Below are 16,506 nucleotides of genomic sequence, written 5' to 3'. Positions count from 1 at the left end.
GCACCTGTGAAAATCTGCATGATAGTGAGATGAAAAGAAAAGGGTGAGAGGAGAAATGCCCTGCAGACACGCAAGGCGGCTTCTATATGTCAGTGTGACACGGCACACGTGCACGCACACGTTTCCTAACAGATCAGTTGTATTTATGGCTCCTCTGATGGTCACCATGACAAAATGACATGCAGTGGGACTGTTCCCCGTGTTGCTGTCCACCTGCACACAAACATGCTCCACATGTAGGCGGACACAGAATCTGACATTGAGGCCTGGAAAATCTATTTGTGAACACAACTACATGTTGTGGTGCTGGTATTGTTCACTTTGTCAGTGCTGAGTCTGTTTCATCTTTCCTATCCCCTTGGCTGTGCCACCTCTGTCCCTCACTGTCTCCTTCTCCTCTCCCTCCTCGCTTCCTCTCTTCCTTCTTGTCTCATTGGCACAGGCCTCCGCTCTCAGTGGAGGTGTGTGCACATCCAGCTGGTGTGTGTCATGCTCTGCTGCTCGGTACTGCTCAGTAATGGCCGTGGTGGCCAGGAGAGCAGCTGGACACGTACATATGCACACACATGCTCGGACACATAGACATACACACAGAGAAAACTCACCATTCATTCCTCTCATTACCATACCGCCTGTCTCTCGGAGAGAACAGGACCAGGTGGAGGGTATGTGCTGTTGTTTCACCCTGGAGTCGCATCCAAGCGCCTTGGAATAGCTTTCACTGTGATGACCACTGGCACATTTCCATTTCCATCAAACCACTAAATGCCACAGGACTAAAGGTTTAAGCCTGGACTTACAATAGCTGGATTAAAGCCTAAATTGGCAATCCTGACAAAACCTTCACAATCAAAATGGCTCAGTAAACAAATCCATCTTAGTTAGTTAGCATGACTCCCAGTGGATGGGTTTGAGACTTTGATAGCCACATGGTAGAAACTATTTGATGCCAACAAGTTGAGTGTGTAATTCAAAAACAATCAAAGAAACTCAACATCCTCTCTAGTCCCTTTTAACAGTTTTATCAAGAATACTGGATCTGTAGGTATGGGGTTTACGTACAAGTGGTTTGCCCTTTGCCATTTGAATTTGATTTATTTCACTGGGATGATGCTGCATAACAAACTGTCATAACAAGCCATGAATCTGATGCACTGCACAGAGTTTATGGCAAATGCTAGTTTCCAACTCTTGTCCCTGGTTGGGCCTTTGAGAACGTTAAGAAAAACAATCTTTTGCAGATCAAAAAGATGGCTCTCAGATCCAGATCCGAGAGCCAAAACCCATCAGAAAAACAAAAAACAAAAACAAAAACAAAAACAAACAAAAAACAAAAGAAACCCTTTAACATCAGATGTACATAAGTATTCACATGGCTTACTATATATATTTTTTTCAATATAAAGGCACAAACTCCATCAGGTTAGGGAGTATCTGTACAGCTATTTTCAGACATCTCCAGAGATGTTTGACCAGATTCAAGCCTTGGCTCTTGCTGGGCCTGTCGAGGACCTTCACAGAGTTGTCCTGAAGCCACTCCTTTGATATCTTGGCTGTGTGTTTAGGGTCATTGTCCTACTGATAGATGAACTATTGCCCCAGTCTGAGGTCCAAAGTGCTCTGGAGCAGGTTTTCAACCAGGATGTTTCTGTACAATGCTAAATTCATCTTTCCCTCAATCCTGACTATTCACCCAGTTCCTGCTGCTGAAAAACATCCCCACAGCATGATACTGACACCACCATGCTTCACTGTAGAGATGGTATTGTCCAGATGATGAGAAGTGCCTGGTTTCTTCCAAACATGAAGCCTGGTACTCACACCAGAGGGTTCAATCTTTGTCTCAACAGACCAGAGACTTTTTCTTTCTCGTGATCTGAGGGTCCTTCAGGTGTCTTTTGGCAAATTCCAGGCAGGCTACCATGTGCCTTTTACTAAGGAGTGGCTTCTGTCTGACCACTCTACCATGCAGGCCTGATTGGTAGATTACTGCAGAGATGGTTGTCCTTCTGGAAGGTTCTCTTCTCTCCACAGAGGACTACTGGAGCTCTGACAGAGTGACCATCGGGCTCTTGGTCGCGTCCCTGACTAAGGCCCTTCTCCCCTCATTGCTCATTTTGGACTGGTAGTCAGCTCTTAGAAGAATCCTGTTGGTTCTGAACTTCTTCCATTCATAGATGATGGAGGCCACTGGGCTCATTGGGACCTTCAAAGCAGCAGAAACTTTTCTGTACCCTTCCCCAGATCGTGCCTGGAGACAGTCCTGTCTTGGATGTTTACAGACAGTTCCTTTGACTTCCTGCTTGGTTTTGTGCTCTGACATGCACTGTCAAATGGGACCTTATATAGACAGGTGTGTGCTTTTCCAAATCGTATCCAATTAACTGAATTTACCACAGGTGGACTCCAGTTAAACTCAGAGATGATTAGAGGAAAAAGGATGCACCTGAGCTCTTATGTATTTATTTATTATTTTTTAATAAATCTAAATTGATCAATTTATTACATTTTAAAATGGAGCTGTTAGATAAAATGTGGAAAAACTGAAGCAATGTTAATTCTTTCCAGAGGCACTGGATACAATAAATTATCAACCAACAATGAGATTATCTTATTTCTTTTGCATATTATGATATTAAACTCCATCAGACAGAAACAGCCCATGGCGCTGCCTGCTATTGATGACAGAGGAGTTGATCACAGCCAAGCAGGCTGATTGAGTCAACGTTACATTACCTGTGTGGAAGGTTTAAAGTGTCTGAGGTTGACAAAACTGTTGAAATCTGAAAAAGTTATACACGTCCTTGAGTTTTTGCACAAATCACGTAAGCAGTCACATGGGAGCTTGATGAGGAATACAGAGTATCAGGGCAACTGCGAGCATGATGACCAAAAAAAGTACATTCACAAGAGGCTTTGGAGATCCTTAAAAAGTTTCTGCTCAAGACAAATGCTCTTAATTAGTTGCACTTCAAGATCTTTCTTCATGGTCAAAGATGGAGGAGTTAGACAAATCTGTGCCTGTCCCGTTGGGTATGGTTTCTAAACACACTTAGAACAATAACATGAGTGACATAAATCTGACCTTGCACATATGAACAACAAGAGTAAGCCCCAAGTATGCTTTCTTTGACTTCCCAGTGGCTGGACGGAGATTTTAACATGAAAAAGACATTACTACATGCACATGAGTGCTCCAGTTCACATACAGCAACAACGATCTGTGTGGCCTTGTGAGACCAAGTTCAAGCAGTGGATCGTAAAAAGGAGAGGGTGCAGATGGTACTAAGAGACCATACACACGATATGTCCAAGGCTAAAGAGGAGTGTGGTGTCAAAAGCTTTGACTGTATGGAACACACAGATTGCAAAAATAGTGACCTACGGATAAAATGTTGTTTCCATTTTTACTAACTTTTATTTTGCCATTCTTGTAGGCTAACATGTCTGAACATCCTTGTGTTTGATCCCTTGTTTTACATTTGCTAACGTTTTTTTCTCCACCTCCTGTTGCCCTGTGATTACCTACTTCTCTCTGATGTGTTTCATCTGTGCCCACAGTCATGCCTCTCAATCACAAGGTCGGGGGGTTTGATCCAAGGTCCCAGGGATGAAAAAAAAAAGAGGACACTCTATAAAAACATTTATTCATCCATTTTTGAGGGTGTAATCCCTTTGTTTCTTTCTTTTATGTCTTTGCTTCTCTTTACCTTTACCCGAATGAATTACCTGTAATCAGACCTTCATGGCTCATGTTAGATGTCCTCATGTATTATTTTCCCCCTGCTCTTGGGTTTTGCATTTGCAATTTCTGTACCTCTGTCTTTGCCCATTTGAAGTGTTTTTCTCTCGTTTTCTTTTTTTCCCCTCTGAAGTAAACTTTTCTTTGAACTCTTTCTCTCTTGTCTGGGGATGTGCATTCATGTCCACTGTTTGCGCGAAGCGTGACAATCCAACATGACAGTTTTCTTCTCACATCATTGCCTAAAACAGCAGGGTAACAACACACCTGCTTCACAATTAATCAGTATCTAAGACTGTGATTTGTTTTGATTTGATGCACAACTTGTTGGGCATTCATGTGTCCTGTTCACACTAAGGTATGGTTTGCATGTGGGTTTTAAGGTTTGCAGCAGGTTCAGGTTGGGTAAAATGCTTTGTTTTTAAAGCACTGGTGTCTGCACGAACATAGACTTTGTTCCACATCAAAGCAGCCATGGATTTGTTAAGGATCATTTCATGTGTGTGTGTCTGGACAACTTGTACCCATCCCTGTCTGCAACCATTTATCTCTTTGCGACTTCAATATTTCCAAACCATCTTTTTAAATGTATTTGAGCTGTAATTCTAAAGCCAGTGACAGATGTTAAGCCTCCCCTTTCTTAGGGCAGAGGCACATTTAGAGGAGAGGCTCTTATTCTGAAAACAGACTAGATTTCACACAGGGGATTACAGGTTGACATTATTTCAGTGTGAAAAACCATCAAAACAGCGAGCGCACACACTGCTCTGCTAGCTTAGCAGAACAAATACACACAGCTTACCTTTAAGACCTCTTTTTATTTTATTTAACATCATCCAATGCAATAATCTGATTTCCTTAATTTAATGTAATTGTGCAATTTGTGTAAGCAAGGACCATGGGGCACATTTAGAATTAGTAGAGCCCACTGCATAAAGGAAAAAAGAAAAAAAGAAAAAAGAAAAAGAAAAAAACCCACACATGCACAACAGAGTCACAAATAACATTAGAGATAATATCATTAGGAGACTAACAGGAAGGTTTGGTCTTATACTAACCCATTTAAATGGAATGTCAGACTCACTACTGCTCTTCAAGTACCACTAGAGAGTTGTCCTTGTCAGTCTTTAGCTGAGTAAATTCCCATACCATATCAGAATATCTACTGCTCACAAATCCATTGAATGCTGTGCGATTGTTGACCTCAGATCAGTCCGACACACAACAGAAGGGACCTTAGTACCCTGCTTGTGCCTTCTTCAATGAAAATGTCTGAATGAAACCTGGCAACACCTCAGGCTTTGTTAACATTTTATAATCTGGTTCACCTGCCACAGGTAGATCTCAGTGTTAGCCTTGTTTACACTTATGTGTACAACAGTGTGTCAAACATACAGCTGGCGGACCAATTGCTAACGTTAGCATCAAAGCCATACTGTCAGAGGGAGCTTGTAAATACATACAAAGGAAGTCATGTGTCCTGAGAAGTGACAATCTTTTGCAAATATTAGCCTGATGAGGACTACTGCCACAGATAGGATTTCAGAGTGTTTTTCATGTGCTATACATTTACAAATCAGGGGATAACTTTACCTTTCATCAAATGGGCCAAAAGCCAGAGGCCTCAGATACTCCTAGGGTGCATCTCTGAGGTCCCTTGGAGCATCCAAAGTAGGTTTTCTCAAAACCCTGGCTTCTGGTCCAACCTCTTGAATAAGGGCCTTTTTGCCAGGCCATTTTGGCATGGGTTAAAAGGGCCTTTTTTTTCAACCTTTCACCTAATGGGCCAAAACGCCACAAGACATAGTCCTTGGGCTCCGATACTCTTAGGGCCCATCTCCGAGGTCCCTTGGAGCATCCAAAGTAGGTATTATCAAAACCTTGGCTTCTGGTCCAACTTCCTGAAAAAAAGGCCTTTTTGCCAGGCCATTTTGGCATGGGGAAAAAGGGCTTTTTTTTACCTTTCACCATATAAGGTGAAACTCTACACGTCGTATCCAAAGGGCTTAGATATTCCTGGGGCCCATCTGTGAAGTCTTTAGGAGGGTCCCAAGTGGGTTTTCCGAAAACAGTTTTTTGGGTCCAACTTTCGGAAAAAATGACTTTTTGCTAGGCCATTTTTGCAGGGGAAAGGTTTTTTTTTAACCTTTTACCTGGCAGAAACTCTACAATACGTCGCCCGAGGGCTCTGATACACCTTGGGGACATCTGTGAGGTCCTTAGGAGTCTCCCCAGCAGGTTTTCTCAGAGCTGGGTTTTGGGTCTAAGCAAGGCCATTTTGGCAGGGCAAATATGGCCTTTTTTAAACTTTATTATATGTGTAGAATGGTTCCCACTACAGTCGTTGTGACATTATTTTTCCCAACCCTCTGTTTGCTATACAGTGTCATATATATGTGTGTGCTCGTCTGTGTGTGTGTGTGTGTGTGTGTGTGTGTGTGTGTGTGTGTGTGTGTGTGTGTGTGTGTGTGTGTGTGTGTGTGTGTGTGTGTATGTGTGTGTGTGTGTGTGTGTGTGTGTTTGTGTCTATGCATCGAAGCAGAATTCTGTAATTTGCGACACAGAAAGTCAGAAAGTAGTTTCAAAGAGTTTTAGACGAAGGGTGAAATAATGAAACACTTGCATGTGGGAAAAAAAAAAGGTTTTTCTTTTCTTTTCTTTTATTTAGCTTTAAAACACATAATGGTAGTACCAGGATTGATAAAAAAGACTGTATAAAGCCAAATAAAAATCACAATACCCCTTCTTTAAGCACAAAACAGTTAAATTCAGCTTTTGAAATTGGTAAAAGCCAACAAATACAATAAAATATGTCCAAAGTACAGAAAGGCTGCATGAATGGAACTCAAGTGAGAAATACTAAAAGCTGAAGAGAGAGAAAAAGATTGATGAAAAGTGGAAACGTGTGCAGAGAATATCCATGACTAAGCAACTGAGATAATAGCAGAGTGTTAAAGATGAGAGAGATGAAGCAGTTCGGAAGCACTGCAGCATCAGGACCGTGAGGTGAGGAATGGAGATGAGGAGGGAAGAGAGGTGGGTTTAAAACGTGGTTTTAATCATTAAAAAAGGAGCTGTACAATTAAATCAGTCTGGCACGTTCCTGTGTTTCAGACACTAAAATATACAAATGCACACACTGTAGCATCTCATGCACACATATCTCTGACAAACACTCTAAACCAGAGAGTAAGTGTCAGTCAAACAGGCTCTTACAGAGGGATTAGTTCACTTTTACAGCTTTGCACTTTAAAACTCACTTTGCAGAGTTTCTGTCAACTTCAGCCCATTTTCTTCAACACAGAGCTCACATGCCATATATTGTGACTACAACAGTGATCACCAACTAAACAAGATGCAAAGTTTGCCTCCATTCATGAGATCAGATTATAATGTACCTATATGGTGGACTAAAAAGATAGGGGTTTGTTTGGTAAACGCAGCCTTTTCTGAACAATGGGATAAGGACTTTGACCTCATCTCCTTGGGATACATGCCTAAAGTTGATTGTTCTGGGATGTGCAATCTTTTGTGTATCTACTTTGTTATCTTTGAGGATCACAGTTCTAAACAAAAACAAAGTACTTGTTGTAATTGGAGCCTGTCAAAGGCTCACATTTGTTTTGTTTCATCTTTTATTGCAAAGCCTTTTATTTCAGCTGCGGAGCATGACATTGATTCAGTGCTCAGATTTGACAATAACTGCCCTTGCATCCAAATAGCCAGTTCCACTCAAATGTGACCTGCTTGTACTCAAATTGAATGTTTACACTCAGGTAAGTGTTACTTGACCAGATCTTCTGTGCATATTAAGCCTTTGTGCCCACACTCAAGTTGCTTTTGAATGCCAGTGAAACGCATACAAAGATATATCTGCTCTGCTTTTACATTTTTGTTAAACAAACTTTTCATAATCTGGGAAAACCAATAGGATGTTGGATGTAGTGCTTATCCAGGGGATGATACCAGCCTGAATATGAATATATTTGCTTTAGAGGACCACTTTACAGCTGCTACTTATCAACTGGATACCTTATTTCTGTCCTCTTGTTTTATCTTGTATGCGTTCTTCTCTGTCTTTCCTCATCAGTTGTGGAATTCACAATTTGACAGTCTGTACTTAAATGACATTAGTCTTATTGAGCAAGCGCATCATGGGGTCAGTATCAGTAAACCATTCACGATACAATGGAAATTCCTCCAGCCAATCAACAATACCAAACTATAAGGCTAATTGTCACAACACTCACATAAAAATCTTCTACGTCACCATGCACTTATATAATTTCAGGTTGCATGCAGCATCTCTGGTGTGTGACATAAAGATGTCATCAGGCCTTTGCTGAAGGACTCCCATCAGACAGACACAGATGGGAGTGGCCAGTGGCTGCAAGAGACAGAAAAAGACTTTTCTTTGATTCCAGTGATGAATTCACATCATGTTTTTTTTTTTTTTTTTTTTTTTTCCTTTTATTGATTCACTAGCTGAAGAGATTCATACAGGAAATGTAGGGAGCAGAGAGTTGGCAGAGACTTGCAGCAAAAAGGTCGTGGCTGGGAGACAAACAAGCATCCCCTATGACCTCACCTGTGCTGACCTCTATATGGTGGATACTTTAACCGCCAGGCTAACTGAAGGCCAACTTCATCCAGCTCTGCTTTAGTCAGTGTCCTCTTTGAGCCACTTCAAATCCAAGCCAACAAGGTTTAAACTTTGGTATTGCACTGGTGGTAGCCTGTATCTATTTTGAACACCCACGTGTGTACTTAAAAGATCAATCTTTGTAGTTAAGAAAATAACTGAAGAGCAATCCATTCTAGCTTTATTTATCTTTGAAACTTTGAAAACTAGTTTCTGAGGAACAAGAAAAAAAAAAACCCATCACTTTCACTTTACCATTTGTGAGACTATATATATTTGGATATAATCGTTGGATCCAATCAAACTGAGTTGTACGTGTGTTTCATGACTCTGTTTTTCTTTTATATTTTTTTTTTTTTTTTTTTACTAATATTAATCATTTTTCTCTCCAAGCTCAACTTCCTCTGATTTACATGCGCACCTGAATGCCTCAAGTTCCACCAGGTGTTGGCAATCCTGGCTGTACCAACTCTCTGGGTGGGGGAGGATGGAACTTTTTTTTTTCTCTTTGTGTTTTGTTTACAACCTGCCTCTTGAGATTCATTGTAGCATAATGAACATTGTGTTAAATTATAATGCATTTTAAATTGAAAACTGGCAAAATTAGGTGTTTGTGTTGTTTTAACGGCTTGGACAGACTGTTTGATTCTACCCTTGTTGGTAGCCATGTAGTTTGACTGGGGAGTATTCAATGCAAACAAGCACGTTTTCAGTTGCTCAAGGACACTTTGTATGGGTGTCTGGTTTGTAATGGTGACATTTTTGAAATGCTGGAATAAAGTAAAAGAAGACCTCCAAGAAAAGCCCCTGCACTGTGGGGATTTATGTTTGCCCTCCAAGTCCCACAGAACTGCTGATTAACATGGATTAAAATTCAAAACTGAACATTGAAGTAAGAAGATGGATATTACACCAATTGTCACTCTGTGGAAGATAACTGACTAAAACAATGGGCTTAAGCCAAAAGTTCTGCAGCCAACTCAGCCTCATTGGGAGGAGTAGCAGGAGGTCAGAGCTGAAGAAAAGAGTATCAACCTGAGGAAATCTTGGATGTTTCAGCAAGCTCACAGAGAGGAAATGGAGCCCTTAATCAGTCCAAGTCCAAACTCCACCAATGACCTCCCTCAGTCGCAAGCTGGCCTCTGCTTTTCCTTCAAGTCTGTTACTTTTTTAAGTTGGAAGCCGCAAGTAAAAGGAAGGACAGTCTGCAAATCTGCTTTCCACACAGATTTCTGCATGAACAGTGGAAGACCAACACCTGAGACAAACTAAGTGCATAATTTATCAACTTTCAACTCCAGTGATTCCAACCCATGGTCGGAGATGACTGATTCAACCACTAAAGGTAGGCCTGCCACAACATTTTTTTTTGTTCTGGTTGCTGCTGCCACTTTTTTTTTACAAGATTTATTTGTGCAAGTGGACATAAAGTAGAACTGCTGGTTAGTCAGTGTGTGATGTGTTGTCGTTTTACGTGATGGCTGCTTTCACAATAGGCTGTTGTGCTAACGATGTTATCCATAAACATGGTTGGCCAAGGCCATAGTTGTCATGTGTGTTGATCTCTGTGCTGTGTGTTTGCTGGTATGGAGTGTAGGCTTGCATTAAGCTTTGTTTGTTTTGCGTGGAAGGTAAGACAAGAGAGCTGTCATGTATTGTGCATAAGTCTGTCTTCAGCTTATGAAGTACATGTGTTGTGTACGTCATGATGGTGTGGTGATTCTTCAGAAAGAATTCAATTTTGTAAAGAATTCAAATATATATATATATATATATATATATATATATATATATATATATATATATATATATATATATATGTAAAGACAATTACGTATGACACAATACATATTGATAGCAAATAAAAATCATTAATGTAATGACTGAAAACTTAACAGTGTTGTTTTTACCCCCCTAACAAACAAAATCAAAGCGCAACAAAACAATAAAAAATATCAAACTTAAAACAACCAACATGAACAAAATATTTGTCCTTTTTTTAACCCTTCTACCTACAATTATGCCAAATTCTTTCCTTTTAGACTCAGCTTTGTAATTTTGCCTCTTTTCACAGCTGCTTCAATGCTACAATAAGGAATAAAAGCAACTCCCCCTTTTTCCCTTTCAGTTGCTAAAATAAAGGAAATACTTACAGAAGTGAGGTGAACCACTTAGGCAGAGAAGTCATGTCAGTCACTCAGTCATGTAGGGGAAGCAGCAGCCAGCGGTCTGAGAGCTGCTGCTGTGGTAAAACATGTCAACAGTTGAGTTGATCTGAAGTTCAGATGAGTTGAAGTTAAGTCGAACAAGCAGTTCTGAGGGTTTACAGCATCTTAACTTTTTGCTCCTAAACCACAGTTGAAGAGGGCCTTCTAGCCTCTTTCAGAACATGCACGTAAAATTTGACATGATATGACTTGACTTCATAACAAAGTATCACAGAGCTGCTGATTTAGTCTCTGGTCAGGATATGAAGACTGTGGGAGAGCTGGATGAGCAGGTTCTTTACAGGTGAGAGATCACTCTGCCCATGCTGTTTTCTTGCTCCCCAAGGCTAACTTGGCTTCTTCATTTTGATTCAGAATAATAATCATCAAATCCAAGAAAGTAGGGGTCAGAGGACCAAGGTCTAGGGGTCATGGTTTACTACTGATGCTTACACATATTGGACTGCAAAATCACTAGTTAGTTCCTCGATTCTGCACATATTGCAAATAATACAGAATAAAAGCATGATTCAAAGGTTAATAATTATTTGGTAATGCAATATTTGGTCTGATTATTTTCTGATGGCAGTGTTATCATACTTCTTGTCCACTTTCAGCAGCACTGCCTCAGAACTACTTCTTGCATGAAGCAACTTTTAATCCAGTTTGATTATTGTGTGTGTTGTCTGCAGTCTCATACCCTTGTAAAACCATTTGAGTAGAATTCACTATTTTTTTTCATAGCCAATGACAAAATCCTCCAACTTATGAAGACGTAAAATTGTCAGTTTGAGAAATATGGGAATAATTGACAGTGTGAGAACAGTTGTGAATTTGTATCAAACTTTAAATGAGAAACCTTTTTAAGCTCAAGTTCATGAAAAAACATGGTTAGCAAGTGGCCCCCAGTGAACATTTAATCAAGGTTTGCTGGTAAAAAGACACGTTTTTGCCTAAATGGTTTACTTTTTGTTACTTCTCCAAAAAGCTTCTACCAAACACACTAAAAACATTTTCAACAAATGTTTGTAGCTTATGCTTGACAGCCATTAGCAAGTTGGTGCTGTGCCGTTTTTCTTCTGATTGTTAAGCTCTTGTTCGCTGCTGCAGTTAATGAGCTTCACTCTTTAGCACATATGCACTTTTCTTATATATCTTATCTTTAGAGAATGTCATGACAGTATCTGCTCTGGGTCAGATCAGTGCTTCTTGTGCCCTCTACAACTATATCAGTGAAATTAGAGGTCTTTCCAGCTGGTTGGTTAAATCTCTTTTAGCAGGAAGCAGTTGAAGTGATGTGTGTGTTCCATCTGTGAGCTCTAATTTGAGGGTTATTCTGCACATTTCAAAAGTGCTGCACAAAGTACAAACCTCATCTGAAATCTGTGTAACTGCTCATTACTTGAAAGAGCTTGAATCTCAGGATATTCATGTTAACTGCTGCTAATATATGTCTGTGGCTATGGAGATGTCAATTAAATGTTCTAAAAAGCCAAATATATGAGAATAAGAAATAATCTCATTCTCCTTTTTTTTCATGTGAAATGAGACATATTCATTAAAAAAGGTAAATGCAGGATCCAACACACCTTGGGTGGGAAGGTTAAAAAACCCAGCTATAAATAACCAGAGTCGACCTTTAAATAAGGGCTGAAGAGAGGGGACCCTGGAAATCTTTCTTATTGAAGTCTCCTGCTTGGGTTAATGACTGTGTGCATACATTTATGTCTGTGTTTAAGCTGGTTTAATGTTTATACAGTAAGCTGCATGAAATGAGTTTAACACTGGAAATACTCTTCTAAAGCTGAAGGGACTTACATCTAATCATGCCATTAAGCAACATTAGCCATTAGCATTAATGAATCTTGTATTTTGGATGGGTATGTTTAGTCAACTTCTCAATCAAATCCAGGCCAGGCACAGCAATTTGCCATAAGCTCGATTTCGTGGCTAAAGCCATGGCTTTTTGCTTAATCCTTTGAAACCTTAGGTCCCCATAATGTGGGCCTTTGAGGTTGCATGATACAAAGCACTTATTCTATGAGACAGAGACATAAACACCAATGATGATACCTCTCAACAAACTCCACAGCATTCCCTTTATTACGATACTAGAATGATTCAAATAGATCTTGTAGATACAGAGACACACTTGTTTTGGGTATGTCATTTTTCTAGCAGAGATCCGAACGTGAGTGATGGCATCTCACCAGGAGGAAAAGTTGTACTTAGGCCTTTTTTTTTTACAGCAAGAGGCATGTAACCACTCAGAAGCTTGACAAGCTAGGTTTTAAGATTCGATGTCTAATGAGGGCTTGCTCTGCTAGCGTTGCCAACAAAGCCACAGTCAGAAAACCAATTTGGCACAATTAACACACAGATTATGAAATCCTGTGTTTGGCCATGTTAAAAATTCCTTTTTTTAACAATTTGGCTTTTTTTTTTTTAACTTGTCCAGTGGTAGGTTGCTAGGACTTAAGTGCAAAGAACTGAGAAATTAAGCAACAAAAACCAGCTGAGAATTAAACCAATGAAAAGCAATTTTCAAGTCATAACCCTGGTAAAGGCCTCAACCCTGCAGGGAGTAGTGATGTTCAATGCCACTGATTTCCTTTCCGATCCAATCCTGAGTAAAATTCAGGCTTGTATCGGCGATACCGTTCCGATACCAATACTTAGTATAAATACATGTAATGTGTCAGGAAAAATAAAAAAAAAAATGAGCTCATTTCAAATCATGCAAATTGAAATCGCCAGTATAATATTTAATTAAATAAATAAATGCCACAATAATTTCACAAGTTTGTCAATACCTACATTTTGAATTCTTCATTCAACCGCCAAAGAAATTAGACAGGTTGTAAATAATAATGGATATATTTTGTAGATAAAAAGTTATTTTTTCTTTATTTTTTATAATATATATATCTTAACTCACCATGACTGTTTGTACTGCAATTGTTGTTTTTAATTTAGTGACACCTGTTGTTTGTAATCCACTTTAAATGATTAATTCTTTAGGGAACCTTACCTGAATTAATCCAGTCTTTTCACCAGATTATCTCATTGACATGTGTTTTATTTCTCTAAATGAACTCATGCAATTGTTTATTGAAGCATGTATTTATTTTGTTACTTATTTCATAACCATATCTATTAATTCAAACAATAGCAACAATAGCTACTCTTAAAACCCCACATTTTCTCCCTCTGTACCTGGATGTTGTCTGCCTGTAGAACCAAAGGACTCATCCAGAGATGTTTGTCTCACCACAGCAGCACCTGATGCTGAGCTTTCCTCCTTCTCTGTCCCCCTCATCATAAATGCCTCGTGTTCTTGGTTGAGACTCAACCCAAAGTGTTTAACGAGGTTTGCTGTGTTGCCACAAGTCCAGACATGTTTTCTTAAAATATCACAAACAGTGTCTTGGCTGTTGTGGAGCTAAAATAGCCTCACACACGACTTCTTTTGCACTTTGCCATTCTGTCCTGTGACAGCGTGAGAGTGGGTGACAGACTGAGCAGGGTGCAGCTGCACTTCGGCATTACACACTGAGCCAGGCGGAAGAAAAAGTAGTCCCCACAGAACGGAGTATTAATCAGATACGTTCTCAACAGTTTGGTGACTTTTCACTGTGTTCCTAGTAATGATTTACAGGACCACAAATGACTGAAGTATCAACAGTATCGATATTCTGGATTTAGGATAAATGTTAAAGCACATAGAGCTGGTATTGGAAGTATTGATATTTCAGTGTCAATCTGCACGTCACTTGCAGGGAGCTAGCAAACAAGTATCAGTTGATCAGGCTTGTAGTTTGATCCACAGCTTTAAGTTTCACTGTCCTGTTAAGTAGCTACGGGAAAGTATCAAGGTTGCTATGTCCATCTCAAATGGGATACATTTAAACACAGTTACAGGCTGCTCTTGTGTGACACCATGATTTCTAATCAGACCTCATCTGAACATCTTCAGGCAGTGGCAGTAATTGAGACCGGCTCAGCAGAACATGTAACTCTGCTAAAAGGGAAAAAGACTCTGGATTGTGTGTTTGTGATTACTTTAAAGATGAATTCATCTAGAGCTGTGCCAAGCACAGAACCCCTTAATGGAGCTTTTTGGTCCCAGGTTTAATGCCGTAGCTCAGGCAAGCTGTGGCGCCTAAATGACTTGAACCCTGCAAATGAGAGCACACATCCAAAGTTCAAATAGCTCTATTATATGACATGACTTCACCAATAAGAGGGTGGCCAGTATGTTTCTGCTAAGACAATGCTTTTTGGTACACCTGTTCAGTTTTTAGTTTCAGGCAGCGATGATGATATTACAAACTATCAGCAGAGAGCAGAAGAGGATATTTAATTAAGGCTTTTAAGCTTATTTTGCAACTTATGAGTCATATTAAATGTATTACGAGGCATTTCTGTGGCATTTTAAGTTATATAAAGCCATTTTGTGTAAAAGCAAGAAAGGGAAACAGGCTGTTGGTGTGGCATTCAAAGCAGTAGTTTGTACAGCAAACCCAAGATGGCAGGGCAATTATGCATCACTCAATGTTTTTTTTTTTTTCTACTCCTGGCTCCTGTGGGATCTTGTTGAATTCACCACAACCAAAGCCTCCGCCAAGCTCCTCTCGCAGGTCAAACTCTTATTCTTTCTGCAAGACCTCATTTGAATGCTGATACCTCATCATGGCTGGGTGATGAAGAACAATAGCTGAGTAACACTATCATTTCCAAGACAATATGTCAAATACCTCTTTTCATAGAGTCCAGAGGCATAAGTGATTTGAAATAAGAAAGTCAGCAAGATAAATTGAAGTTTGAAGATACTGTTGAGGGATAAGAGGTCATTAAATTCAAAGGGATACGGTAAGAAGTCTTAACTGAATGGACTGAAGAGAATTCAATTCCTTCTCTGAGTCCAGGTTGTCTCTAGCTGTTGCACTTGCAGCTTTTCCAACTGGCTTTGTCCATATCTCAAGAGTTTTATGTTTACGAAAAGTCTCAACCACTGTCTTTCTGCCGCTCCTCCACCTCCAATTCTCCACCGAAAAGTTCTAGCTGCTTCTTAGTAATCGTCAGCCATGCATGGGAAATAAATTGACTTGTCAGTGAACAATTGCTTACGTCTGGTTTGCCATCTCATCTCTTTCCCCGCTCCCTTTGCTCTCTCCACCAGCTACTTCTCCCTCCTGGTTTCTTTTTTATAGATATCTCTTTCTCCCTCTTTCGCCCTCCTTTTATTTATTTTCTCCTCCTATCATTTTGGTTATCATTTTCTTTCCCGAATGTGTTCTTTGCTTCTCTATTATCCCTCCTCTTGCTTCTTCTTTCTCCTGTCCTCTCTCCCTGGCTGGTAGGGTGATGTATGGTCCCTGTCAGCGCCGGAATCAATGGGATGCCGGTTGTTTTAATTTAGCCTGGGAGCCCAGCGGATCCAGATCCTCAGCGTCATGGAAGAGCGATAGCAGTGGCCTTTCTGTCCTCTGTTTGTACTCCCCACCCTCAGTCCTCCCTTGCTTGCAGCATTGATCAACACTTAGCTCCTGCTGGATAACGCTCTGTGGAGGCCCACACCGTATCAAGGCCGGAGACGAGAAGTGAGCTCACCTCCTGTCTGTTAACATGCTCTGGATTCGCCTCAGTAACAATCGATGTCTTGAGCTCAAAGTTTGATGGGACGGCAACAAATAGATGGGAACTGTTACTTGTGCTGCTATTGGACAACTTTTTTTGAGTCAAATAGCAAACATATTTATCTTTGGCATAGATACTCGAAGCCCTCAAAGAAAAGAGCCCACAAAAATAAATTATATTTACCAAGTCCTATTTAAATCAAACTTCACTTAAAAGTTATAGCCAGTATTTCTTTTCTGGATAAATTCATCTGTAAGCAGAGTCCAATCATGGCA

At 40.1% G+C, this 16,506-nt stretch overlaps 1 pseudogene; it reads right to left on the bottom strand.

Moving 5' to 3' along the window:
- Positions 1 to 1,675: 1,675 nt before the first annotated feature.
- On the bottom strand, positions 1,676 to 2,323 carry LOC141803337 (uncharacterized; annotated as a pseudogene).
- Between the last annotated feature and the right edge of the window lie 14,183 nt (positions 2,324 to 16,506).

This window comes from Halichoeres trimaculatus, unplaced genomic scaffold, assembly GCF_033239565.1.
Source record: "Halichoeres trimaculatus isolate MK-OKI-2021-1 unplaced genomic scaffold, fHalTri1.1 fHalTri1_scaffold_14, whole genome shotgun sequence".
In the NCBI taxonomy this organism is placed as follows: Eukaryota; Metazoa; Chordata; class Actinopteri; order Labriformes; family Labridae; genus Halichoeres; species Halichoeres trimaculatus.
Note: the sequence above shows the minus strand (reverse complement) of the source record. Positions and strands in the feature narration are given on the sequence as shown.